The sequence below is a fragment of the Rutilus rutilus genome (assembly GCF_951802725.1).
Source record: "Rutilus rutilus genome assembly, chromosome: 1".
Taxonomy (NCBI): domain Eukaryota; kingdom Metazoa; phylum Chordata; class Actinopteri; order Cypriniformes; family Leuciscidae; genus Rutilus; species Rutilus rutilus.
The window spans coordinates 33,445,259-33,472,728 of NC_140209.1; the positions used below are offsets into that span (position 1 = coordinate 33,445,259).

Sequence of the window (27,470 nt, forward strand, 5' to 3'; positions counted from 1 at the left end):
ACAAAGCCCATCCCTTTCATGTGCACGTTGCAAATGCAAACACTGATAAGTGTATATGACTCCTGCGCAGGTGAAGCTCATTATCATGAAAATGAAACGCTGGGAAGCAGACAGCAGGGCTTGAAGGTGCAGATCTGGTTCTTGTGGTTTGGGCGAGCGGTCTAACCTGGGGCACAAGAGTGTGGGCTGATGACACAGTTTCACTGTTCTGCCACAATGTCAGTTGAAAGGAATCTTTCTCACCCTACATGTCGTTACAAACCTGTATGACTTACTTTCTTCAGAATACAAAAGGAGAATTTTTGAATATTGTCAAGGGCACTCTTATTATTAATGTGAAAGAGAATTGGGTGTATCAAGCTCCAAAAAGAAAAAAAGCTATATATATATAGCTTTTTTTCTTTTTGGAGCTTGATACACCCAATATATATATATGGGCCTAAAACTGCCAATGGCCGGTGACTTAAAGAAACTTTACTAGCCATAAATATTTTTTACCAGCCGTGAAACATATATTAATCCTTATTAAAGTTACAAAAGTTATTCGGTCAAGAGCAATGAGTGACTGTTCTTTGTCTTTTGTTGTTTGATTAACATTGAAAACACAGTCAGCAGCAGGAATATTAGGCTGTGGTCACTTTAAGAGCTTCACAGATCCAATATAGGCCTACTGTTACACATGTGTTTACGTTTGTTTAAGACAAAAATGACTGTTCACAAGGATACTTGCTAAGACTTTTGTTTGAGTATGTCTGTTCAAGGTCAAGAAGACATGAAAGAGATCTCAGTTCACTGTTCGCGTGTTGCCTGACACGCGGCTTTTTGGGCGCGTGCTTTATGTTTTTTAACTTCCCACACGTGACTTCCCTTTCATGTCTTCTTGAGCTTGAACATTTAAATTAGCAACGCTTAAAGGGTTAGTTCACCCAAAAATGAAAATTCTGTCAGTAATTACTCACCCTCATGTTGTTCCAACCCCGTAAGACTTTCGTTCATCTTCGGAACACAAATTAAGATATTTTTGATTAAATCTGAGAGCTGGATCACTCCTCCATAGGCTTCTAAGACATTATAACTTGCTGGCCTAGAAAATGCATTAAAGACATCGTTAATATAGTCCAAGTGACTCCAGTGGCTCAATCTTAAGTTTATAAAGCGACGAGAATACTTTTTGTGCGCAAAAACAAACAAAAATAACGACTTTATTCCACTTTTCATTTCCTTCTCTCTGGGTCATGTGTGTGATACGTGGTGACGTGCAACACAGACGCGCTACGCTTAAACACTACGTGAAAAGACTCGAGGCCCAGAGAGAAGGAAATAAAAAGTGGAATAAAGTCGTTATTTTTGTTTGTTTTTGCGCACAAAAAGTATTCTCGCCGCTTTATAAACTTAAGATTGAGCCACTGGAGTCACTTGGACTATATTAACGATGTCTTTAATACATTTTCTGGGCCAGCAACTTATAGTGTCTTAGAAGCCTATGGAGGAGTGATCCAGCTCTCAGATTTAATCAAAAATATCTTAATTTGTGTTCCGAAGATGAACGAAAGTCTTACGGGGTTGGAACAACATGAGGGTGAGTAATTACTGACAGAATTTTCATTTTTGGGTGAACTAACCCTTTAAGGTGATGATACACAGGGCAACTTTTTGAGCAATGTTGCTGGGCAATGTTGCTGTCAACGGGCAACCAGATGAGACACAGGGCCCACGACCGATCTAAATTATCCAGATAGAAATGTAATGCCCATTTTCAATGGAAAAGTGCCCAAGCAACAATCGCTCGGCAAGATTTCCCAGCAATATTGCTCAAAAAGTTGCCCTGTGTATCATCAACTTTAAACTTTCGTGATGATGCAGCGCTGGCCCATCAACTGTCCGGAGCGTCGGTTTGTTTACGTTACCAAGCAACAATTTGCAAAAGGGCGTACATAAAGAAAGTGTTTTTACGTTTAAAAACAGCTAGAGGAACCAAACAGAATGCAGTTTGAAGAACCATATTAAAAACACTCACACCGCAACACCCCAAATAATTTTCCTCTCAAATGTGACTGAAAGGCTTGCACTGAGAGCTCTACTTAAGCGAGTGCAACAGAACAAATACTACAGGAGCCACGCAACTCCCATTAAGCCACTCATCTCTATTATAGTCATAGAGTTTTGCAAGCTTGGCAAAGTTGTACATTTTCAGTCACCCACATTAAAGAGGTTTAAGCAAGCAGTCATTCACACGTAAGAATCATTTCTGCTGCTTTTGGGAGCGCTCACGGTGGAGAGCTGGGAGTGACCTTGAGCGGTGTTGACAACAGGTGGAGGGGAAAAGACACAGTTGGGTTGGGAGAGAGAGAACGAAGAAGAAAACAGCAGCAGGCCCCTGCAGCTCATACAAACAGGGAAAAACAGCAATTCCAAGCAGGCAGGCTTAGTTTCCTTCCTTCAGACCCCGCACACACCAGAGCAGGAGCATGTGTGACACATACTAGCTTACCATGGCTGTGGACAGACAAGACAAGAACAGAAGGAAAGTGCTCTCGTCAGCGCTCCACATGGGAGCGAGCGTGCCGTGATGAGTCTGCAGTTGTGCGTGCCACGCTTGTGCAAGAGTGTGAGCGAAAATCTGGGCTGCATCCCAGAGCAGCAATCTAACAGCTTCTATTACTGCTTTGTTTTTATCGCGATGCTCTCCGTCAACATGGCAAGCGCTCGTTTGTTCTCTTTTTCCTGTTTTTGTTTCCCAAAAGAAGAGGCCTCATGTGGCGCATGCTTCATTTCTGCCTTTCCAAAGTGCTTGATCCACCTCCTGCATATTTGAAAGAGTTTACATCATTTGGCGGGCGCATAGCAGTGCCAAGATATGACTAATGGAAGGGAGACTTGGCTGGATAGCATCCACATAGTTTCAAGCAAGGTATGCTGAACGCCCAAAACAACACATCTGGTGACATAATGTTCAACAGAACACAGTTTTTCAGGCAAAAACAATGGAACTTTTTTAAAGCCCTTCTCTGATAACATGCCATGGAAGGTTGAGCAATGTGTCCACACTGACCTTACAGGAATCTTCTTGTCAGTTATTATTAGTCATCTTGCATCCACCTACTCCCAAAAGGCCATTGAAGGCCAAGTCACACAGCGGCACAAAACACGCCCTCAGTTTTTGGTTTGAAGTCTAGGCTAGTTTGATTCTGTCCAGACTGCACATGACTTCAAGTAGACAAACAGGGTCGACAGCCTCCTCAGACTCATGCCACACTGTATGCTAAAGATAGAGACGGGCGAGCTGGCCGACCTATTTAAAAGCGGCCCTTCATCCTCACTGCAATAATATTAGCACACAGGCATAACTACAGACGGGACAAAACAACAGCCCAAGACCCAATATAAACTACTGCCTACTGGATTGTGCAGTCAATAGTAAATATTCACTGTATTTTAATGTCTAAAATAGACATTCTCACATTCCACAGGAAGAAGAATTACATCCCCCAAATTCGTACGCAGACAGATAGTAATAGAAGCAGGATGGGTTGGCTGGTGGTGGGGAGGGAATAGGGAGCTGCTTACCTGCTTAGGGCACAATACAATTTAAAAGAGAGGCGACAGCAGAACTTAAGATGTGTCCTTGTGGGAAGTTTACATATTCAGAAATCATAAATACAGCATGTGCATTAGGGTTAGTGACTAACTTGCTGTACACTTTTTATCACTAATGCAACATTATGAGGATAAATGGATGCACATTAGGTGTGTGTTAAAAGTGTTTGGTCATAAGTTTGTCTCCTCATTAATTTTTCCATTATTTTTCCATCATCATTTACAATGACAAATTATTGCTTGTTATTATTTGCATGTTAACAATTTGCTTCTGCCAAGGTTCTTTAACTAACACACCCCTAACTTGCAAAATCTGGGTTTAAAGTTGGCATGAAATGAAAAGTCAACCTATCTATTATTTTGTAAATCGATCTTCTTGAGAAATGCTTCATCCATGTATTTGTTTACTTTCGGTAACACTTAAGTTTAGAGTCCAATTCTCACTATTAACTAGTTGCTTATTAGCATGCATATTACTAATCTGGCTGTTTATTAGTACTTATAAAGCATATATTAATGTCTTATTCTGCATGACAATATTCTACATCCCCAACTTAACAACTAGCCTACCTTACTAACTATTAATAAGCAGTAATTATGAGTATATTGAGGCAAAAGTCAATAGTTAGTTAATATCAATAACTGGACATAACTTGCTCTTCCGGTGAAAACAACAGACTTCTCTCTGGTGACGAATGCTGGATTTCTTCAATCATTTGGTCCGCTTAAACCTTGACCTACCACAATAAACTTTAAGCACACATTCGTTTTTGAGTGCAATGTCCAAATCCAATCAACAACCGATGGATAGAACCAAGTCCCCAACCTAAATTTTTTCTTTTTCGTTAATCCGTTACACTCGGATGTACATCACATTACGGAAGAAATGATCTGTCGCTACTTCTGATTCATTGCGACTTTAAAGAAAGTATAATTGTGTTCAAGTGTGCTCAACTCGCATGTTAATTTCGACATTAATTCAATGGACCATTACACTTGGTACAATTCCTTCGATCTGCAGTGAATGTGTGATAGAGAAGTGCAGTGGCGCTGTGTGTGGGGAGGACCTATTGAAAACATTGTATATGACAGAAACCACCACTATGCCTTAAATGGGCTGACTTGATGATACTATAACTTTTTGTCTATTTAAAATGCGTATTTGACTTTGTATCTAAATTTGGCTTGGACAGGAAGCCCACAAGTCAACCGACCCACCAGAAAGCTCCCTAATGTCACTCCATACATCTGCCTGATGTTCTCCATAGGCCTCTAAAGTGAAGAGATTATGAGTACAAGGCCTCATATGAAAAACATACAAATCTAACCTGAAATATCTAACACAGAAACACTCAATGCAAAATGTATGATAGGTACCCTAAACCAGCCTGAGATGCATGTTTTTCCAGGCTGGTCTAACCTGTGGACCAGCATAATCATGCTTTTCTCAAGCTTAACTGATCTGGTGTAACTGCTCCGCAACCAGCATAATCCCATGCAAATTATACCTTATGGTGGTGACCAGGAATGCTGGATTTTTCAGCAAGGTAGAAAAGCCAATATTCTTAAATAACTGATCGAAGCAGCTGTGATTTGTAAATGATCTCCTGACCTATATCAGCTTTTCACAGAATTATTTGAATCTCAGAGGGTAAAACATAACTCAATGCAATTCACTATACTGATTTACTGATCAAAGCCCTTCCTGTGGAAACACCCACAACATTACCAAAGCCCTCCAAAATAGCATGCTCATGTCATACACGTACACATAATTTCAAACCAGCAGCACTGTTTCTGGACTTAATAAACCCTAACCGTCTCATTCAGAAACCCCTTTGCTCATTAAAGTCATGTTGATTAGTCTGAGAACCCAAAGTCACTCAATTATGCCAGTAACATGTGCACAGGACAGGACTGACAGCAGAGGTAAAGGAATCTGAATCTCAGTGATCTAAAGAGCTACAACAGCCCTGAAGAACTGCATCATAGTTACAGAGAAATGTTTAAGAGCATGCCACAATCTGTCAGATCTAACCAAATCAAACAACACCTGAAACAGGCAAGACACACAGAAGTTACATTTTAAGAGCACATGATTTATGCTCCAAAACAGACTCAAATAATATTTCAAAGACCACAATCTTTTTTCACCCAGCAAACACATCTAGAGCATTCTTGCTTTTAAAAGTGCAAAACGAATATAATGTGCGGAAATATACAATATAAGTGTGAAAAACAGTGCCTAACAGTTTAGCAATACCGCACAGCCTTGCCTTACTATGCACGTTACAATTCTCCAAGCGGTTTATGATTGTTTACTCACATAATGACTATAATTATATGTCAACCTTTAGTGCTGTCACATTTATAATATACGAGCAGGTATTTTTAGATAACGTTAATATTAGTAGTTAGTGCATGATTAAATGTAAGAAAACGCTCCCAAAGAAAATACCGAGTTCATTGAGGCCAAGTTAATCAAGTCAGTGAAATCAGCAACTAAAATGAAACCACATGAGATCATGTTCCTGTTAATACATCCTCTGGCACAGTTGCAATTTTGATTAAAAAAGATACATTAATTTATTCCAGAACCCAAACAAGGACTGCATGTTTCTAAAAGTGCATATGAACATCCAAGAAGTTCATTTACGTGCGAGTTCTTAACAGTTTTAAAATATGTGCGAATCAACAAAGTGGTGTGTTGAAAGTCCACTTTCAAAGAGGGAGGAGTGCTGCTGGGACGTCCCCAACAGCTCTGACACAATTCGAATGCTGCTTCTTTGAAAATATGAAACTTGAAGCATGGAGCTGTGGGGAAAAGGCAGACTCGTTTTAGCAACTTTAAGTGACAATAGTATTTTCTTTCAAAAGTTGTCAAACAAGTCAGTGAAACATGTCTTTCTGAAAGCGATACTGTTACTTAGAATTTTCTTTTCAACATAATGTGTCTATTTGACACATAACAGGAAGAACTTAGTTATACTTCAAGTAGTGCTGCATCTGATACAATATCAGCACAGTCTATTATTAGCTTCAATCCTCGCTTATTGCTGTTTTGCAACCCCTGTTACAATAAACCACAAGACCACCAATACCTGCGGTGACAAAGGATGGCAATGTCATTTCACAACACGTGCTAAATCTACATGGTGCTATTCAGACCTCAGATGAGCTCTTTCTGATTCACAAGGAACTGGTTAAAAAAACGTAGGCTACTTTGAGAAGAATTTCACATAGCTTTTTCTTGTCCATAGCTAAAAAGAACACATGGTCATCTCACAAAAAGAAATAAAGAGTCACACCTTTGACCTTTTACGTTTTAGTCGCAAAACATCAGTTAATGGAAACGCTGTAAACTGCTGTTGGCGTGAAACCCTCTGCTCCCTACCATTGTTTGACAAATCGCTGCTCGAACCGATGTTGTTATATCCGGCCCAGTCAGGCAATTAATACAAACAGAGTGCAATTTGGCACTTTAATAAACAGTTTCACTGCCAGAAATGCCTTTTAAATTGGGAAGCTTGAAAGAAAACAAAACCACATGTAATGAAAGCGATCCACTCTTGGCTAGACAGACCGACAGTCAGACGGACACACACTGCCGTGTGACTCATCCTCATATGATCACTCTTCTCCATTACTTACAGCCACCTTCGGCATCAACCTACTCCAGCACTATCCTCCCCTTGTCCTTCCTCTACTGTGTCGACCTAGAGCCCAGTTGGAGCGCACCTGCGACACATAATGACGACAGTCGATCGAAGCCCTGCTTAATCGGGCTTGTTACATCACCATGAATGATGATCCCCTGAATGAGATAATGTTTCGAAAGCATTGCGAGCACAAGCTGGAGTGGGATGTGGCGATGGGCCAGGGACACCTCGCGCGGCACAAACTTCAGAATAGACGCTCTAGCTCTCCCAATAAAATAACTGCTTGTATTCTTGACTATCTCTTGTGTATATGCATGCAAAACATCAGCGATAATGTTTCACAGGGATACTGAATTAGATGCAGGCCAGTAAATGCCTTTTTAAAACACATAAGCATGGCCTGAAGCGGCACACACCCCCTAAAAGGCTAACATGCAGGTTGTGTTTCGAAACCTGAAAAAAGTGCTGTCGTCGCAGGAAGTATGGCATATGGATGCATCTCAATTTGTACCACAATCATTAAATATTCAGTTAGTTTTGCTCCCCTGGAACTGGTTTTTAGATCATTAGATATGACATTATGTTGCCTTGGAAGCCTGTCAAAAGCAAACACACTACCTGTGAATGAGGTTCCATTTGTACCAAATAAGAACAGATTGTTTTGTAATATACATTTTTCCATGTCTACAAGTCATTGCGTACTTGTTAAGATAAATTAGTATACTGATGTGCAATCTTTGTTTATGTTGTCTCGTTCTTTTGATTATGGAAGGCTTTATTAAAAAAATTATGGCATTCTGTTTGTGCCAAAAAAGTGTCCTCTGCTTTGCACAGTACATTTGTCTGTTTAATGCTATTACTGTTTCTATTTGTGTCCTTCTCCCTGTTGTGCGTTCAGCTCGGTTTTATGCAGTGTTGGGGAAAGTTTTAAAAGTAATGTGTTACAATATTGTGTTACTCCCAAAAAAAGTAACTAATTGCATTACTTAGTTACTTTTTATGCAAAGTAAGTTTTATTTTTGGCAAATGTAAAGGCCCTTTCACCCCATAAGTGAAATGAATAAGCCTCAGGCTGAAGGAAATGCAAATTCACTCCTGTAAAGTAGAGGGCGCAGCTCAAACCATTCAGCTGTGCTGCCATTCTGGATAACAGAAGAATAGGACGCAGAAGAAGAAAGTTAAACACTTACTTCAGCAATACATTTAAAAAAAAAAAAAAACGCATATGTGATGTTTATCTAAAGTCATTTTTGCTTATTAGTATGTTTGAATTGGATCATTGAAGGTCAGCAGCAAAGACATTGGATAATAAAGTGAGATTAAATACATAAAGTATATTTGTGTTATTTAACATTTAATTATTGCAGGTTTGCATCATATTCTGAGTTTGCATTTCACAGTTTTTTTATTTTTTTATTATGAGGAGTACTGAATCTGTTTTTGTGCAAGTGAGATGAGTAAATGCATGCTCACATTAGTATAGAACTACAATAACCATCATGTTCACACAGCGCACACAACATCTCTGCACTTATGGTGCGTTCAATTCATGTCAAAAGATTGTGAACGAGTGGAAAGTTCAGGATTTTCTTTAAGCCCTGATGTTTACGAGTTGGGGATGCGTGACGTGTCAATGAGAAACATGGCGGAATACCACAATATTTATAGGTATTATTATTACCAACATTTAAAGTTTACAGTGGCTTCATAAATTAATTAAAAAGCAAAACACACCCGATGCACATTCTTTGTTCTTCATTATCTAGAAGAAGAGTTGAAAACCTTGATGCATAATTTAAGAGATGCATGGTGCACCGCCTTCTTGCTCTGACGAAAGTGACTTGAACGCACCTGACATAGTAAACACGACATCCCACCTTGTAAATATACGAAACTTCCCAGGAGGACTTGAACACACCATTACTCTCGATTTCTTTCAACATGGAGACGGGAGAGGTGTCAGTCAAATAAGTAAACTGCGTTACTTATTTGAAAAAGTAACTCAGATATTTTGTTGGAAATTTAAAAGTAATCCGTTACTTTACTAGTTACTTGAAAAAAAGTAATCTGATTATGTAACATGCTTTGCTTGTAATGCACCATCCCCAACACTGGTTTAATGCCATACAAGTTACTGCTCTCAATGAACGTTCTGCAACGCATTTTACAGATAGGCCTATAGGACAGGTAAACAAATAGAACACTGAGATTTTTTTTTCAATGAGTTGTCTACTTTCTACAACTCTGAATATTATGACAAAGCACGAAGATGAACCATAGGGACTACAGATTCATTCAAGTTTATAGAGATAAATGCATCGACAAGTTTTTGGAAAACTCATAAAAAAAAATTCTAAACATTTTTATTTGTTTACCTGTAGGCTATATCTGTAAAATATGTTGCAGAGCCTTCACTGAAAGCAGTCATTTATAACTGGGAGGATGATACAAGCAGACGACTGACGACACAAACCGAATACTATTAATAAATATGCATAAGTTAATTTCCATTAAATACTAGTTAATTAATTAACATTTCTGAATTTTCATTTGATTTATAAAAACATTTTGCGCGCTCAAAGTCATGTGAGACTGCGGCTTTACCAGAACCCCACATGAAAAAGAGCAACGCACAATCGCCAGCAGTGGCCTTTGGTTTTGAACAGACTGAATGCATAAAATACAGGTAACAATCAGCTTATAAAAAAAAAATCACTATTGAGGCGGGGCATCAATAACATTCGAACTGACGTCACTGCCAGTGCAGGAAATAAGTGAAATGATATTACTAGAGTAGCGTATGGAAAACACACTAACACTGGCTATTCGTATCAAAAAGATTGTCCCTCTGACAACCAATGAGGCGTTTAACTGATATAGGCAATAAGAGCTGCAAATCACCATGAGGTTACTATTACTGGATACGGGGACCATAAACATATTTAAACGATATGGTAAGAAACCATATTCTTTAAAACTGTACAATGCAGTACATAAATGCATCGATTTGATCTCAAGACGCACCGGTAGCCTATGTTGATTGGCGTAACCTACACAGCAAATAAATCGTTACGAAAGAAACGATCACCTACCCTTATTCGATCCACAAGCACTTCGAAACGGGGTGAAATATTAACAGCTGAAATCTCCAGATCCCTGTGAAATATCGAGGGTGTATAGGCTATGTTTATTTCATTTTGTCCAAGCAGCGCAAACGATAAACAACTGCAGATGTCAAAGTCTCTCAGTCTTGAGGCTCTCGGTGATAAAAATCCAATGTTAAGACATTGTAGAGCCGTTCATGTGATTGTTCCCACGCATGCGAGTACATTCCCACGCACGCACGACACACAGCGAGAAGCGGTAAGTTTAGTTTTGGTCTGCCGGTAATTCAGTTTCATAAACTGGGAGCCCCGCCCGTGTCGACCAAGAGTCTGTCAAGTGCGTGGCCGATTGGTGCGCGTACACACACACGGGGAGGCGCAGAGACTCGTACTGTATGTGTGTGTGTGTACAGCCATGACTAAGCAGAGAAGTCTGTTAAATACAGGACACGAGTTTATGAATTCCTCTCAGCTGTTATTACAGTCGTGTGATATTGTTGGGGAGTAGTTGTTTAAGTTGCTGTATAGGTTTAAACATGAACTGCGGTTTGTGACAGAAACTCATTTAGATAAAGGGGTGTGGATGAGCACATGATCAGACGTTCAGACCTCATGACACACTTGAGAAATTACACGGACCTCTTTTTTAGTTTTTAGTTAAAAACATTTTTTTTTTTTTTTCATCGGTTAGGTGCAGCTGTCGAGTTTACTCAACCAGCATTCAAAGAGTGCTAATATACAGTCCAACAGCACTGGGTCTTTTCACTTTCTGTATCACTCCACCTCTCTGTGTTTGTTCCAGACTGACTGTCAGTCTGTGAGTTAATAGTTGGATTTTTGTGTGTGTGTGTGAATTTTTCACCAAGTTTGTTGAAACCTTTGAGATTATCTTTTGAACTCATTCAATTCCGTAATGCATCGCAATAAGGAGTGTATAAATCCATGTACATTCAGCAAACAACTATTTCATCTCAGATTGGCCTTAACGTTAACAGAGATAAGACCAAGATTCTCAAGATAAAAAAAACCCCACAAGCAGGGATCCATTCATTCTGAATGGAAGTCCCCTGGATGAAGTCCAGTCCTTCACCTACCTGCACATAATCATTAACCAACAGGGCGGCACAGATGCAGATGTCAAGGCAAGGATTGGCAAAGCAAGAATGGCCTTCTTACAGCCCAAGAACACCTGGAGCTCCGGAGACATGACCTTGGCAGCAAAGATGTGAAAGTAAATGTAACAACATGCATTGGCAGCCATAACAATGATGTTAAATTATGACATTAAACTAAGCCACCATGGGATTATGAAATGGGACAAGGATTTGTTTAGAAAAGTAGAGGCTGCATTTAAAGAGAATTATGGATATGAGACTGCATTCACAAAACCACACACTATCTTCACTGAATGTTTTAGTAAATGATTAATCAGGGAAGCATTACTGAAATTCACAAACGTTCCCTTAAATTCCTCAAGAATGCAACGAGTAATGATTAAATCATTTTAAGAGAAAGCAAGGCAACAAAATAAAGCATTTGTGGTTTTGATTTGTCAGTTTGTGAAATATCCATTCTGATGTCAGTTCCCTTTCGCCCTTAAACCGCAGAATCAGGCAGAGAGATGTTTTAATTCTGGACAGCAGGTTCCTCCTCAACTCCAGAGTTCAAACTCAAGACAAAGAGACTGCATTGACATGCATAGCATTCCATTTTCTCATTCGACATTGTTGAGATTCTTCCCGTATTTGCCTTCGGGGACTTTCCAGAGTGCCTCTAAGGCTTACGTGTTCCGTTTTCCACATGGCCTTATTACCTGATTGTCTGTCCACATAAAATCATGCATGAATAGAGAAGAAGAATATGACTGTCCTGATCAGTGCCTGCATCAACTTTGGAGACACCGTAACTTGTATGTTTTACACAGCGTGGGGTGCAGGTCATTGTTAATTGGGGTTCAATTTAATCAAACCAAACCTGCCAAGTGTGAACACACCCTAAAACTTGCAATATATAATAATAATAACATATTGGCGACCAAACTATGTTTGTGCCCTGATTTGGAAGTAAATTTATAGGAATAGTTTACCCAGAGTCATCATTTCCTAACCCTCATATCATTCCAAACCTCTATAAGAAAAAAGGAGACATTTTGCAGAATGTCCAAGCTGCATTTTTACATGGCTTTCAAATGTCATTCATGCTTGCATGCATCTTTAAGACGCTTTTCAAGGGCTTTGTATGATGTCAAAAGTTATTGGTTCTTGTGCATTTTGGTACCAAAAACATTGTTATTGAAAGTTTTTAGTTTCAGATTTTAGAAGTATGCATTTCCAGCATCCCTCCACCACCCCATCTCCTCACTTCTAACTATTCCTATCCCAGCCTGGGATGAGGGAGTACTCTGGGTTCGGGACAAATTCTGAGCTCGAAGCCCTCCCCTCGGACAGCATGCCAAATACACATAACCTTTACTCTATTTAATTATATGTAAGCGTGAACTCGTGAACCGTCTTATATATATATTTTTTTTCATCATGTCCCCTCAGGGGCTCCGTCGATTTTAAACAATTAAAAGTTCAGACTTTTTCTCACACAAAGCTAAGGCTTCAAAAGACTTGTTTAAACATTTTTTTTTTCTCATTAGAGCTTGACAGTATAAATCACCATCCATTTTCTTTCTATTAAAAAGGGCAGCTTGTATATTCAGCTAAACATCTCTGTTTTGTGAATAATGGCAGAATTTTCATTTTCGGGTGAAGTTTACCTTGCTGAACAAAAATAACACAGACAGAGCCCAAATGTATGAAATGCTCATTGTGATGTAGGAGGCTCATGGGGAACATCTGATTGCTCTACCATGGGCCAGTAGTAACGAATAGATTCTGAAATACTCCTGTGGGTCACAGAATAGGCAGAGGGGGGGCTGAGGGCAAGGCACGGCCACCGATTAAACTGCAGTAGTGAAGCTGGGAGAGCACTCAAGCTCTGTGGAAACCCCATCAATCAGTCCCAGATAAAAGAGCTGAGCACAAGACCCACTTTCAACAGAGGAACACAGAGTCAGACAAGCCATAAAGGATTTCCTCTGGTGTTAACTGTCCACAAAGCTGCAGGAGCAAATCTCACTTCGGAAGTCTTCACGGTTGGCCCTGAATTACTGAGGGCAAAAAGAAAGGACATATGGAGAGTGACAACTCGATATTCTTCGGACATACACATGCATGACACTTAAGGGATTGAAAAAAGGGGTGAAATGAAGGGTCCTCCATCAGCACTCCTCCTCAGTATCAAATATGTGTACATTTTGACAGTCTATGTGTTTGCTTTCTATGTTAATTCCAGTTTTAGGCTAGGAAAACATTGGCTAGGAAAACATATTGACAGATCCGGATCTGGTGATTGTAAGTATAAGCAAAAAATAAATAAATAGCCCATTCCAGGATTGTGGGAGTCTAACTTTTCTTCATGTGTCAGAAAGCCCTGCAGTGCCTCAGAAACTCTGCTGATGCAATAGCCTGTGGTCCACTTCGGTCACATGTTACTTCCCTCACAAACCACTGGCATCAAACCGTGTCATTATGGTAAAACAGTAATCAAACACAAGAACAGCCATTTACATTCCACTCACCATTTTGTCTAACCAAACCTCACAATCCACATTTTTTAAATATGAACTCATCATAAATCTTATGTCCAGCAAATCCAGTATTTTGTAAGCAAATTAGGGATAGTTCACCCCAAAATGAGAATTGTGTCATAATTTATTCACCCAATTTCTTCAGTGGAACACGAAAGAAGAAATTTTGAAGTTTTTGCCAATATAATGAAAGTCAAAAACATTGAACCCCATGGACAAAAGCATTGAGACATTTTTCTACAGAAATGCACACAGGTTGGCGCTCTCAGAAGAAAAGGTACAAAAGCTGTCACTGGGGCGTACCTTTCCAAAGGTACACCTTTGTACCTCTAAAGGGTGCATTATTGTCCAAGTACCTAAAGTGTACATATTAGTACCTAAATGGTATATTTTAGTACCTTATTGAAAGGGTACCAACCCAGAGACAGCTTTTGTACTTTTTTTTGGGATAGTGAATGATTCACCTTAATGATTCATTATAAACTGTAGTAGGAAAACAATGCTGCACTGTGAGATTCAAACAACAGGTTAAAGATGGAACAGGGGTAAATGTGTCAGTTAAACAAACCTCCTCTTCCTCAGTGAGATAAGAACAGAATCAGTAAAGTCCAGACCGCTTAAGTCTTCCTGTCTAATGGTAGAGCTTTAGACTGGGGTCAAGGAGGCTGCTATCAGAAGCATAACACTTTTTTGTATCAGGGCACCTGTGGTCAATCAATACAGTGTAAATAATCTTCCACAGCTGCATGTCAGGAGAGTCCAGGAGTAGAAAAGGAATTTTGTTCAGCCCTTGTAAAACAACTCTGTCATTTTTTACTCACCTTCATGATGTTTCAAACCCAAATGCTGTGGTTTTTATGAAAAGTATAAAAATAAAGGTTCCAACAGGGGGGTTTCAAACCAATGCCACAGGAGAACATGTTTGTGTTCCACAAAGAACCTTTCAGTGAACACTAACAGTTCTTAAAATAACCCTTTTTTTCTTAGTGTTAAGAACATTTGAAACACTTAAATAACCCTTTTCCACTACAAATAACCTTTTATTGAATGGAAAGGTTCCATGCATGTTGAAGGTTCTTCATGGAACCATTAATGCTGATAAATAACCTTTATTTTTAAGAGCATATGATGGACATAATTCACAAACGATCATCAAGTCCACTGCAGCTCTCAGTCTTCATCCCATCTCACATTTTCAAACCAGCACATTGTGTTCATTTACGGCACATGACAAATCCATCCCATGATATTTTGCGATGTCGAGCTTGGCACGATTGTGAATGTGATTTCGGATCTGAAACGACTTGGATTTTGGTCTGTTCCTCACACAAGGTTCGAATGGCTTTAGAAGACTTGGAATATAGAGCATTATTTATTTTTAGAGCTTGACAAACATGGTTTCTATGAACTGTGGAAAAGAGAGGTTTCATTTAAATAACATCCCAACAGAAATGACAGTTTAAAGGAAGAAGAACAGGTATCATAAGATAAGGAAAGCAGTTTTTCACCTCATATTTCTGCATGTAACATTTGACCTCACATTCTTGCAATATCGTTTACCTCCTTTCCATAGGAGCCCCCAGCAGATGAAAGAATAAGCATGTGTGTGTCTGCCAGCTGTTTGGCTTTCAGAGCAAGACCACATGAGCCGCGGAAACCACCCTCAGAGTATCCCGAATAATCCCGCCTCTCCCTACTGCAGAGCCGCCCAACACCTGACACCTTCCCACACAACACCGCCAGGGTCCCTTTAAACATTAATGAGCTTTAAATTACGACGGGTTTAATTAAAGAAATTGAGTTTGACTAGGGAGAGATATTTCCCTTGAGGAATCTTTCATCCTGCTTTCTTAACTGGCTTTCAGTGGAGAGCGTTTGCCAAGTGCAGTTATCCCACAATGCCAGGTGGTGAGAGTGAGAAAGAATAAACACTATCTTTTGGCACGATGACCTGGAACAAAGTGGGAATATTGTGGCAGATCCTAATTTTGCCTTCTCTTTCTTACAGCTCAACAAAAAATGTGTAGAGCTGCGATAAAGCAGGTGGGACTAAAGGAGAACAGAGCTGAAAGAAAACTGCATGTAGAAGTTTTCACATTGGCTAAATCCTGACTGCATTCTAATCTTGAAAGCCACAGAAATTTCACACCCACTCCATCAATGTGAAGAGCTGATCCTCTATCAGTTAGGAAAGTAGTTACAAACCACACCAGGCTCTATTAAAGATGAAGTGTGCACTTTTTGTCCCTCTTGCGGCTCCGAATGGATTTGCAAAAAGTAATTGTTCCAAACAGGTTTCCCTAAAGCTCTAACACGTCTTCTGAAGGAAGCAGAACGTTTGGCGTTATATCTTTGCATTCCGTGTTTGGAATAATAGTACAAGGGCTGCACGATATAGCACAATTATTTAAATATTACAAACGCACAAATCGTAATATGCATAACGCAATTGCTTGTGATTGATAAATAGAGAGATTGATTTTTATACTTTAAAAAAGTGCAAAAAGTCAAAGTTTTAGGGTGATACAGATAGCAGAGAATACACAACTGTTACTTAGGGGTGTGTGTGCTTGAGCTCCGAAGACATACAGTGATCCACAAACTCTGGTGATGGTCGCATAGCTACAATTTGGCCGCCTGAGACAAATTGAGTGAATCCTAAAAGATTTCTATGATCCTAGGCCTAGTCTTTGACCACTAGTTTGACATGTTCGCAGACTGCCGATTAATTACCATTGCGATCGAATTTTACCTCAGATGAAATTCTGGCAGTGTCAGAAGATTTGATGCACAGTCCTGCAGTCTGGCTTCTCAAACAACAATCGTCTAATCAAAAACCAATAGGAGGAGATTGAGATTTCAACATCTTGTATAAATTATTACAGTCAACTTCTCATTAGACTTAGTGTACATTTACACAACAATGATGTAATAAAAACGAAAAAGTCTTTCCTTTGCGGTTTTCGCGTACAGACAACAAAGTTGTCAAATGACTAAAAATGCTGTATTATTCATGCCAGCCAGGCCAGTAGTTGGTGATATCACTTTGTAAAGAAACACTATGCGCCTATAGACTGAACACATGATATGCATGCGTATGACGTCACTGTTTTCACAAATTCACGTTTTTGTAGTTTACACAGAGACGATAACGGTATTGTTTTCAAAAACGTGCACTTTGAAACCCGTTTTCAAAAGTTTGCATTTTCAGGCCCCTAAAACGCCGTTGTCGTTTAAAAAAACAGCCAAAACGCATAAAAGGTTTTCCGTTTTTAGTTGAAAACATTATGTAAACAAGTCCTGATTTGGCAGTTGACATTCGTGGTCGTGTATTCAAATGTCATATATCTGTCTTAAGTCAGCAAGTTGCAACAGTATTAAAGGTTTTTAATAAAAAAATTAAGCCATTTTAGCAGTAAAATCTGACAACATCAAACAAATTTCTACTGCCACAATTTCTCCTGAACTGTTTATGTCCCCATTTCTCCTGGAATAACAGAGACGCTCAACCAAGAAGAATATATATTAGACAGAGTATTATTTCAGGAGTCTGTGACACAGAAAATACAGCATCTTTTGAACTTTTTGAATCAGAAAGGAGCTGTCAGAAAGGAGTTTCAGAGAATCACAAAGCAAAATGTGATGAGATAGAGGGAGCGATACATGAGTAAGACAGCGAGCAGGTGGTAGAGGGAGAAGCAGAAGGAGAGGGAACTTTGAATGAAGGAAAAGAGCCAAAGAAACTATGGAGGCTCCGATTAGTAACGCCTGGATCCGCATGTCAGCTGACAAAGATATCGAGTTAAATTTAGCAGTGAGGCAAACAGAGCAGAGTATGCCAGAGAAAAAAACACTCCCACCGTCTCTATTATCTGACCTCACATTTCAGCCAGGGTTTGTTTGAACTTACTTAGCCAGAGGCTGGAGTAGCTTTCCTACACTGCTTAACGTTTAAACCCATTTCCATTTCACTCAAACGCAAGAGGTTTGCCTAAAGGAAATAACATATAAGTAGGATGTCAAGTGTTTTGTTTCACTGAGGCTCATCTAGATCCGCAGCTCACAAGACATTTTTATGTTCCCTGTCCTTAAAGGGATATCAATTTAAAATCTGTCCTCATTTACTCACCTTCATGTCATGTTGTTCCAAACCTGTATGACTTTCTTTCTTCCACTGAACACAAAAGAAGAATGGTATTGTCATTCTTTTCCAAACAGTTAGTCCCAAAGAGGAGTGAGGCTTTTAAACTTTAAATGGGCACAAAAGTGCCATAAATGTGCAACGGTTCATATAACTCATGCATTAGTCATTCGATAGCTTTCTCTGATGAAAAGACCAAAATCGTTATTCAGTGATAATCTTTCCCTCCAGTGAGCTGTTAACCGCTGTGACTGGATCATTGTGTCAATGCGAACCAAATCTGATTCGTGAATGAATCATCCGTTTTTGTGAACTTAGAATAACCGATTCATTGAAAAGATCTGACTCAAACGAATGATTCGTTCATGAATCAGACATCTAAAGACATGCGAGTGAGTAACGGATGACAGCATTTTCATTTCTGAGTGAACTATCTCTTGGCCAGCTACAATATGACACATAGAACAATGAGGCAGATATGGATGCAAGCTATGCATGATTTAAAAGTACCACAGAAAATTCTTTCCCGCTGCCCCCCTGTGAACTGTTGAGCTGAACAGGTGTTGTTGTGAAACTAGAGAGGGAAACAATCTGCCCGTTTAAATATTTAGTAGGGAAATCTGCATACAATTACCACATGAATGTCACTTAAACAAACACATGCACCGTCAAGTTCAAGTTTTCTTCTCCTAGAAACAGTAATAATAATAATAATTAAAGCTGCAAGCAGCATTTATCGGGGTTCAAGCAGTTAAGGCCTTTAAGGCCTTTAATCACACAAGCATCAAAAGACATTACGTTTTATTTAGCAAGCATTTAACAACTGCCATCATAGATGAAAAAGTCAATTTACAGCCAATACATGCAGTTTGCCATAGGAAATCTATGGTTTTAAAGCGTTTTTACAGTATATATTTTATTTTATTTTATATATTTTAGTTATAGCACCTTTTTGCCTGAGTCTTCTTACAGTCTTGCCTGATCTCCACCACTTTTATTAGTAGTACTCAAAGTGTGCCTATATATATATATATGTGTCAAATTTGTTGTAAATATGTAATTTTGATAAGGAGTTTAGACAATTATATTCAGTGGCGTAACGAGCCAACACCGGCCCTTAAGTAGGATTATCAAGGCGGGCCCCTTGATGACGCAATTGATGACATTGATGACGCAATGTCCGCGAGTAGGCTACCATGAATAGGGCAGGATATGATCATACACAGCATATAAGAGATGAGATGACTAACAAAATCAGGAGGAGCCTACGCTCACCAAAAAAAAACAATAAAAAAACACTGGTGACAGCGCACCATAACATTGTTAGGCCTAGGTCCAAATATGTAAAAAAGATGCTTTCTTACATTATAGCGGGATTTTCCGGGCTTTCCTATGTGCAACTGCAAAGTTGTCGATTAGATCAGGATTGTGCGCACGGGCATTGTCAATTGACCCTTCGCAGGGAGTTTGATTGACAGGCGATCTGACTAATCATAATCCTCCATTTTGTCCCACAAAGCAGTCAGGAGAGTTAGTAGATTAACTTTGGAGGATTTAAATTTGAAAAACAAAGTGTACTGACGTCTTAGCACTTTAAAACAACATTCCTTTTATGTTCATTCATGCTTATTTTAATGCTATAAATTAACTAGAAGGAAGAGATGATCGGTTCACGAGCAGCTTTAACTGAGCCTTGAGTCTACAGCGATCTGTCAGACACATTAAAGAGTCACAAAACGGTATTTATTGTTTAAATGTCTCTAAAAAATGACTACATTTGAAAGGTGAGACTTTTGGCGCTTTTCCATTACCAGTACCAGCTCAACTCGACTCGGCTCGGCTTGCTTTTCGCTCCGTTTTTCATTGCAGATAGTACCTCCACAATAGTACCTGGTCGTCATAGCGACGCCGCAGGAAACTGCCGTGACTTAATCTTCTACGCGAGATACATCCGCTGCCACACACACAGGACAATGGAGGAAATCAAGTGTATGCTGTTTTTGGATGTTTTTGTTTTTGCTGTTTTTTATTCAGGATACTCCGTCTGGCGCGTGAATAGTGACGATTCTCTCTGACCAATCAGCAGTCTGCCGTGTTTTCACGTCACATTTTAGTATCGCCTCAGCTTGCTTAGAACCTTACCGGAGGTGGTACGAAAAAAAGTACAGGCACAACTTTTACACAGTGGAAAACCAAACAAAGCCGAGTCGAGTCGAGCCGAGCCGAGGCGAGCTGGTACTGTGTAGTGGAAAAGCGCCATTTGTTTCATATCAAAAGTACTTGTCTGTCAGCACGCAGTCTCCTCTCTGATCTGCAATGTATTTTTCACTGCGTGAGAACTTGGTGTGGTGTGAGAGTGGCGTCGCTTGTCAGACATAGCAACAGTAAGTAAAGTGGTCTTTGCGAATGGTCAATGACAGTATGGACGGGGATTCGCCACTCCCAATTCAAAACAAATTTCATCACAATCCATCATTGTTCGTTTCAAACATGTGAGAGCATCAAAATGATCCATGGGTGAATTTTTTTGTCAGTTCCTATCATCAGTTTAACATTTTGGCGTTATTGTTTAGCTATTTACCTATGTTTTCAAATTTCCTTTGTTTTTTTGTTGTTGTCTCGATCGGACTAACGGCTTTGAAGATAAACAATTTTTTAAAGCTCTAAATGACACTTACAAAAACCATAAAGCGAAACCTGGCATGTTTGGTATTGTTGGACTCGGCAAGGATTCAGGAGTCTTAGGAGGTCACTCCTGTGAAAAAACACTGGCTTGAAACTTTATTTATTTTATTTTATTTTATTAGTTTATTTGTCAGGGACAATGTACAAAATACATTAATCTTTCGAAAAGATGTTTTGTACCAGAAATAGCAAAAGCTATTTTCCATATGTAGTCCCCGGGCAGGTGCACAATATTAAAACATTAAATAAATTAAAAAACGAATCAAAAAACCATAACATCCTAAAATATATACAACATAGTCAAAAACATTTACTTCAATATTACATTTGTAGACTTTAAATGAGCTGATGCTGACACAGCTGGTTATCAATTATGTAATTTTTTAAGTTTCGAGAGAAAACTTCTAAGGCTCCTTCAAGGCATTGTGCCAATGACGTATACTGAGTTTTTTTAGATACACCAATGTTCTCATAGACTATTATGGCACCCTGGACAAAGACACTGCGTGCCAATTTTCAGTAGACTAACAGTTGGGTGCGCTTATAGCTATTTTCATGATTTTTTTCACTGTTATAGCGCAACCAAGTGGCCAATTGTCACGATTTTTTTCATGCCAACTCAGATTGAGCTTATGAACATGTGTCCCAAGTTTAGCGAAAATATCTCTTTCCGCTCACAAGTTATAACCATTTTATACTGCCACCACGTGGCCAATTGTCATGATTTTTTTTCACATGACCTCAGAATGAGCTCATGAACATGTGTCCCAAGTTTTGTGAAAATATCTCTTTCCGTTCACAAGTTATAACAGTTTTATAGTGCCACCAAGTGGCCAATTGTTGCGATTTTTTTCAAGTGATCTCAGGTTGAGGTCCGGAAGATGTATCCCAAGTTTAGCAAAAAAATTCCTTTCCGTTCACAATTTATAACCGTTTTAGTAAAAGTGGCCCTGGTGCCATCAAATATTTTGGTTCCCCTTATCGACCGTTAATTGAAATTTAGAATTTTTTGGATGATTATTGATTGTCAGACTCCAGAGAACATTCTTGCAGTGGTTTGGTTCCGATCGGGCCAAAAACCTAGGAGAAGTTCGCAAAAATAGGTTTTTCAAAAAAATGCAATTTACTCGAAATTGGCGCCGAAGGGCAAGCAAATCGGAGATAGCCATTTTGTCCGCCTTGAGCCAAGGATTCCAACGATATAAGACACTTGATCCTGGGACAAGCGGTCTAAGAGTTATGAGCGATTTTGAACTTTTGGTTGCTGTAGCGCCACCTATGGGCCAATCGGGGTCATACTCTGATAGGTTGTCCCCAAATTGAGGCCTACCATCTGGCCAGGTTTCAAGTCTCTAGGCCTTACGGTTTGTCCTGCACGATGCGTTTTACGAATCCTTACAATTACAATAGGGTTTCAGCATTTCATGCTTGAACCCCTAATAAGAATGAAGGCTTTTTGCCAGTTATAGCGCCACCTATGGTCCGATCTCCATGAAACTCTGCATGCTTCCTCACCATGTTCGGACACATATGCTCATCAATTTTGGTGAAGTTCTGAGTTTTCATTTGGGATTTATAGGCTTTTTAGTGTATTTTGCCACGCCCCTTTTCTAAATGACCCTGTTACAGCCACCCACATGCCAAAGTTCAACTTTTTTTCGATAATTATTGATCTAGAGAGTCCAGAGAATTGTCCTAGACTGGTTTGGTTCCGATCGGGCGAAAAACCAGGGACTAGTTCGCAAAAGTAGGTTTTGGACAAAATGCGACATAGCAGAAATTTTTCCCTGCCTACATCCAAATCGGAGATAGCCATTTTGTCCGCCTTGAGCCAAGGATTCCAACGATATAAGACACTTGATCCTGGGACAAGCGGTCTAAGAGTTATGAGCGATTTTGAACTTTTGGTTGCTGTAGCGCCACCTATGGGCCAATCGGGGTCATACTCTGATAGGTTGTCCCCAAATTGAGGCCTACCATCTGGCCAGGTTTCAAGTCTCTAGGCCTTACGGTTTGTCCTGCACGATGCGTTTTACGAATCCTTACAATTACAATAGGGTTTCAGCATTTCATGCTTGAACCCCTAATAATAAAATACACAAATGTAAATATAAAGGCTAGGCTACATACAGAAATTAGACACGCATTTTTACAAATATTTTTTTTTAGAATTGTGCCAGGACAATAGTTTATTTTTTGGCTTTTGAATACTTGTAAATACATTTTAGATTACATTTCAATACATATTCTACAAATTAAATTAAAACCTAACAAATTACACAAAATTCTAAAGTTTGTGGGTGTTCATGTTTTTGAATTTGTTTTTGTTTTGAATTTATTTTAGTATTCATATTTTTATTTACCATGGATGCATTCAGCTGTGCAGACCTCATAAGCAAACAGTTTATGAAGATATTCAGCTGAAGTTTCACTTCCCACATGGCATTGGACACGTCTCACTTCTCATATACTGTTCAAAATGTTGGGGTCTAAATGGGGTCAAAATGTCTATTATGCTCACCAAAGCTGCATTTATTTGAAAATACAGCATACAAATAGTGTATATATATATATATATACATAGTGTTGGGGAAAGTTATACTTTTAAAAGTAATGTGCTTCAGTATTGTGTTACTCCCTACTATTTGCGTTACTTAGTCACTTTTAATGGAAAGTAATGTAATACATTACTTTTGCATTACTTTTTCACACCTGGGCTGGGCTTGCTTGTCCAGAGTTGTATTTTTGGAAAATGTAAAGGCCCTTTCACACCAAAAGAGCAAATGCAAAAGGAAATGCAAATTTAGGCCTGTAAAGTAGAGGGTGCAGGTCAAACAAACCTTGAACCATTCTGGATCACATAAGAATAGGATAGGGGAGGGTGGGGTGATTTGTGCCAGGGGGGAAGTAGTTCCACCCCTTGTTTCTGGAAAACCATAGAAGAAATTGGTCATGTGACCACATCATTTTGAAAAGCAATCACTTTTACTCATCCTCCAAAGAAGAGAGACACATGGCATGAGAGTTAAGCATATTTTAGTGCAAAAAAACAGTTTTTTCCCTTTCAAAGTAAAATTTCTATGATTAAGGTTTTTTGATTGTAGTGTCTGAACAATTATAGACAAGTTTGAAAACATTTCACACGTTTTAGTGCTTTAGTAGGCTACACAATGAGTCTATACAGTTAGCATGATATTAGCTCTTAACTGCTAAATCATTCTAGTTTTTCAAACTTGTGGGCCTGGGTTAAGTTGTGCCAGATCCAGACCACCTAGACCATACTCACAGGGGATAATATTGAGAAGTGAGGAGATGGGCATGCCTCATCATTGTTTGACTTAGGCCTGCCTGCTATTTGTTTAATTTAGCTAACACTGATTTCAGTTTTGAGTTTGCACTATGTTATTGAAGAGAAGTTTTATTCTGTTTTTAAGTGGCCTATGTCACAATAGGATGTTTAGAAATTAGCCTAGTCACTTTATTCTTATATGTTACATAATTGACAGACAGCGCTATGTCAACATGCATCTATTGCCAAAGCCTTTTTGCCTGAAATGATTCACAAATATCACATATTGTGTTGCTATGGTGCTCTAAATGGTTGCTAGGGCGTAGCTTGATAGCTTCACAATGATCCTGAGAGACTGATTGGTCGTCTGAGTAAAATGAGCCCGCCCCCTTGTCTCTATGACACTGTGATCCAGAGTTATGTTCAATACAAAATCCCTATGCAATTGACCATAGTAGGAAAAACGCATGCTATGGTATTCCAGGGTGACAATATCTAAATAAACCTTAAATGAGTAATTTTGTATTGAATTTATCTTGCTTTCATATAGCATTACGGTTCATAACATGTTCTGGTTTACTTCAGACAACACTGGCACAATTTACCCCAATGTATTCCCCCAAAGGCACAACTTCCCCCGCACCAGGGGCAAGTTGTGCCATGAGACCACTTTTTTCCCAAAAGCTATATTTCTGAAACAATTTATTTCAGATCCAAAGTTATTGTTCTCAGGGATGCACCACATCCTGAAATATATGTACATCCTTAAGTTGAAGGCATTACTGCCATGGCCTCACTTTGAGTAAAAACTGGTACAACTCACCCCACTTTCCCCTACAGGAGAAGAAAGTTCAACAATCTTACTGCAGCAATAAAACAAAGTCATTTTTGCTTATTAGTATGGTTGAATTGGATTGTCGAAGGCCAGCAAAAAAGACATTGGGTAATAAAGTGAGATTAAATACACAAAGTATATTTGTGTTATTTACCATATTTAATTATTGCAGGTTTGCGTAATATTCTGAGTTTGCATTTCACTGTTTTTATTCATTTTGAGGGATACTGAATTGGTTTTTGTGCAAGTGAGATGAGTAAATACATGCTCACATTTAACCATGTTCACACACAGCGCACACAGTGCTTCACGATTTCTCTTAACATGGGTACAGGAAAGCTGTCAGTCAATAAATGGGAAAACAAAGTAACTTGAGTTAATTATGTGAAAAGTAACTTAGCTATTTTGTTGTACATTTAAAAGTAATGCGTTACTTTCCTGGTCACTAACTTTAAAAAAAGTCAACTGATCACATAACTCTGGGTACTTGTAATGCACAAACACTGGTCTTGACAAACGATTGATTCAGAGTTTCTAAACAAAACCTATAACCAAATCTTACCTAAACTTTTGCAGCTTTGCAATTTCTGGTATTTCCAGTTTTCCCATGGAGCCTTTACTGTGCTAGGATATGGTCCTTATATTGCAAATAAATCTCACTGCTTCAGTTTCATACTGAAAATAAATGGACATGTGGACGCACTCCGCTTCAAGAGATGTTTTTGCTGCCTTCTGCTTGCTTCCTGTGCGGGAGCAGCCATGCGGGAACACTGAAACTCAAATCAAACAAGCCAATCTTTCCATTTAAAAGAGTGTGAAAAGACATATCAGACATGAAAATAAAGCTTTTTATTTTCTCATACTGCTGTCATAATCAGTGAGTATCACTGAAGCGTGGCAGTGGAGAGCATCCATCTATCTGTCACAGGCATGTCCTGCTGCCTAAAGCTGAAGAGCTTTAGCTGAGCTGATGATGGAAGTCTTTGCCAGATCTCCTCCTGTCTGCTGACATGTACGTGAGACCAAAGCCAAAACATCCCAACAATGGTTTCAGCCAAACCACCAGATATATGACACAGCCATCATCAAACCATCTCTGGCTTTTAGTTACAGTTATGTCAGGCCAATTTGTATCTCTGGCCCCAGCTTTGGCTCAACAGGCAGACGTGATCCTGATGCCAACTGGCCGTTGGAGCACATACGCTCCGATCAGCAGACAACAAGCATCCCAGCGCAACACTTCGCCACATACTGAGATACTGTGTTACACATATGCTTCTCATTGTTCTCTAAATAGATGTACAGTGTGCTACATAATAACTTTTGGAATGAATGACACTCTCTTGAAAAGTTAATGTAATTAGTTAATTAGATATAATGATATATAAAGTAACTTAAATCACCTTTCTTCCCCATTATGATGCTCAGTTTTAACTTCAGCAGATCCTCTTCACCATATCTACATGCCTACATGAGTTGCTGCCATGTGATTGGCTGATTAAATATTTCTGAGCAGTTGAACTGGTGTATCTAATAAAGTAAAGTTTGAGTATATATATATACATTTTCAACATCACATCTTCTAGAAAAGCCTTGTGTTAAATGATCCATTTTGTAAGGATCATTCAACACAAAGGTTTTAATTAGTAAATTGTGATTTTTAATGTGCTCTTTCTAATGTGTTGATTTGTTGTCATGGAAACTTTTTATTATTAGCACAGTTGCAAATGGTTGTGCTGCTTAATGATGTGTGGAAAGATAATGCAGTCTTCAATAAGTCTTCTGGCTTCACCTTTTTGAAAGAAAAAGAAATTAACTTGTATTCAGCAAATTACTTTTTTGGAAATGAATCTAATTGATCAAACGTGATAGTAAAAATAATATTCTGTTTCTTTAGCTACAAATCAGCATAGCCTATATGTGACACTGAAGACTGGAGTAATGATGCTGAAATTTCAGCTTTGATCACAATACATTACATTTTAAAATATATTACAATAGAAATGACATTGTAATAATATTTCACAATATGACTGTTTTTACTGTGTTTTTTGATAAAATAAATACAGCCTCGGTGAGTTTAAGAGACTATATGAGAAGTGAGACATGAACTACAATGACTAGAATGCATAAGCTCTGCGCGGCTGAATGCATCATTGGTGAATAAAAATAAAAATAGTACAATAAATACTCTTCAAAAACGAAAACATTTCAGTGATTCCAAACTTACAAAGCTGTGTTGAAAACTTTACGGAGAATCATTGTAAAGAAGATTCTAGTGCAATACACAATCTTGTGGAAGACCTTAGAGGTGCAGCTGGTTACTCCACTGTACCATAAAAATGAGCCATGAGCATATTTCACCTTGGAATGTTTATGGCATTCTTGAGTTACTTAAACATATTGATTTACACATTGGCAGCCAACAGTGTGCCCCCTTTCTATTTCTGCTACCATTGCACATCAGAGCAGCAATGTGTGAGCATGCAGATCTCAGTGGCTAACCAGAGTAAAGACGCATAC

At 38.9% G+C, this 27,470-nt stretch overlaps 2 protein-coding genes across 3 annotated transcripts in view; both read right to left on the reverse strand.

Annotated features, from left to right (window-relative positions):
* Positions 1-10,763, reverse strand: part of rhbdf1a (rhomboid 5 homolog 1a) — a 46,678-nt gene extending 35,915 nt beyond the window's left edge. Inside the window, exon 1 of one of the 2 annotated variants that reach the window (XM_084419185.1) lies at positions 10,349-10,763. The gene's annotated coding sequence lies outside the window, so the exon portion shown is untranslated. The remainder of the gene's footprint in view (positions 1-10,348) is intronic. The other variant, XM_084419184.1, reaches the window with a different exon arrangement.
* The window catches only part of LOC311304609 (vascular cell adhesion protein 1), a 660,847-nt gene that overhangs the window by 217,043 nt on the left and 416,334 nt on the right, over positions 1-27,470 (reverse strand). The gene's annotated exons all lie outside the window — the stretch shown is intronic.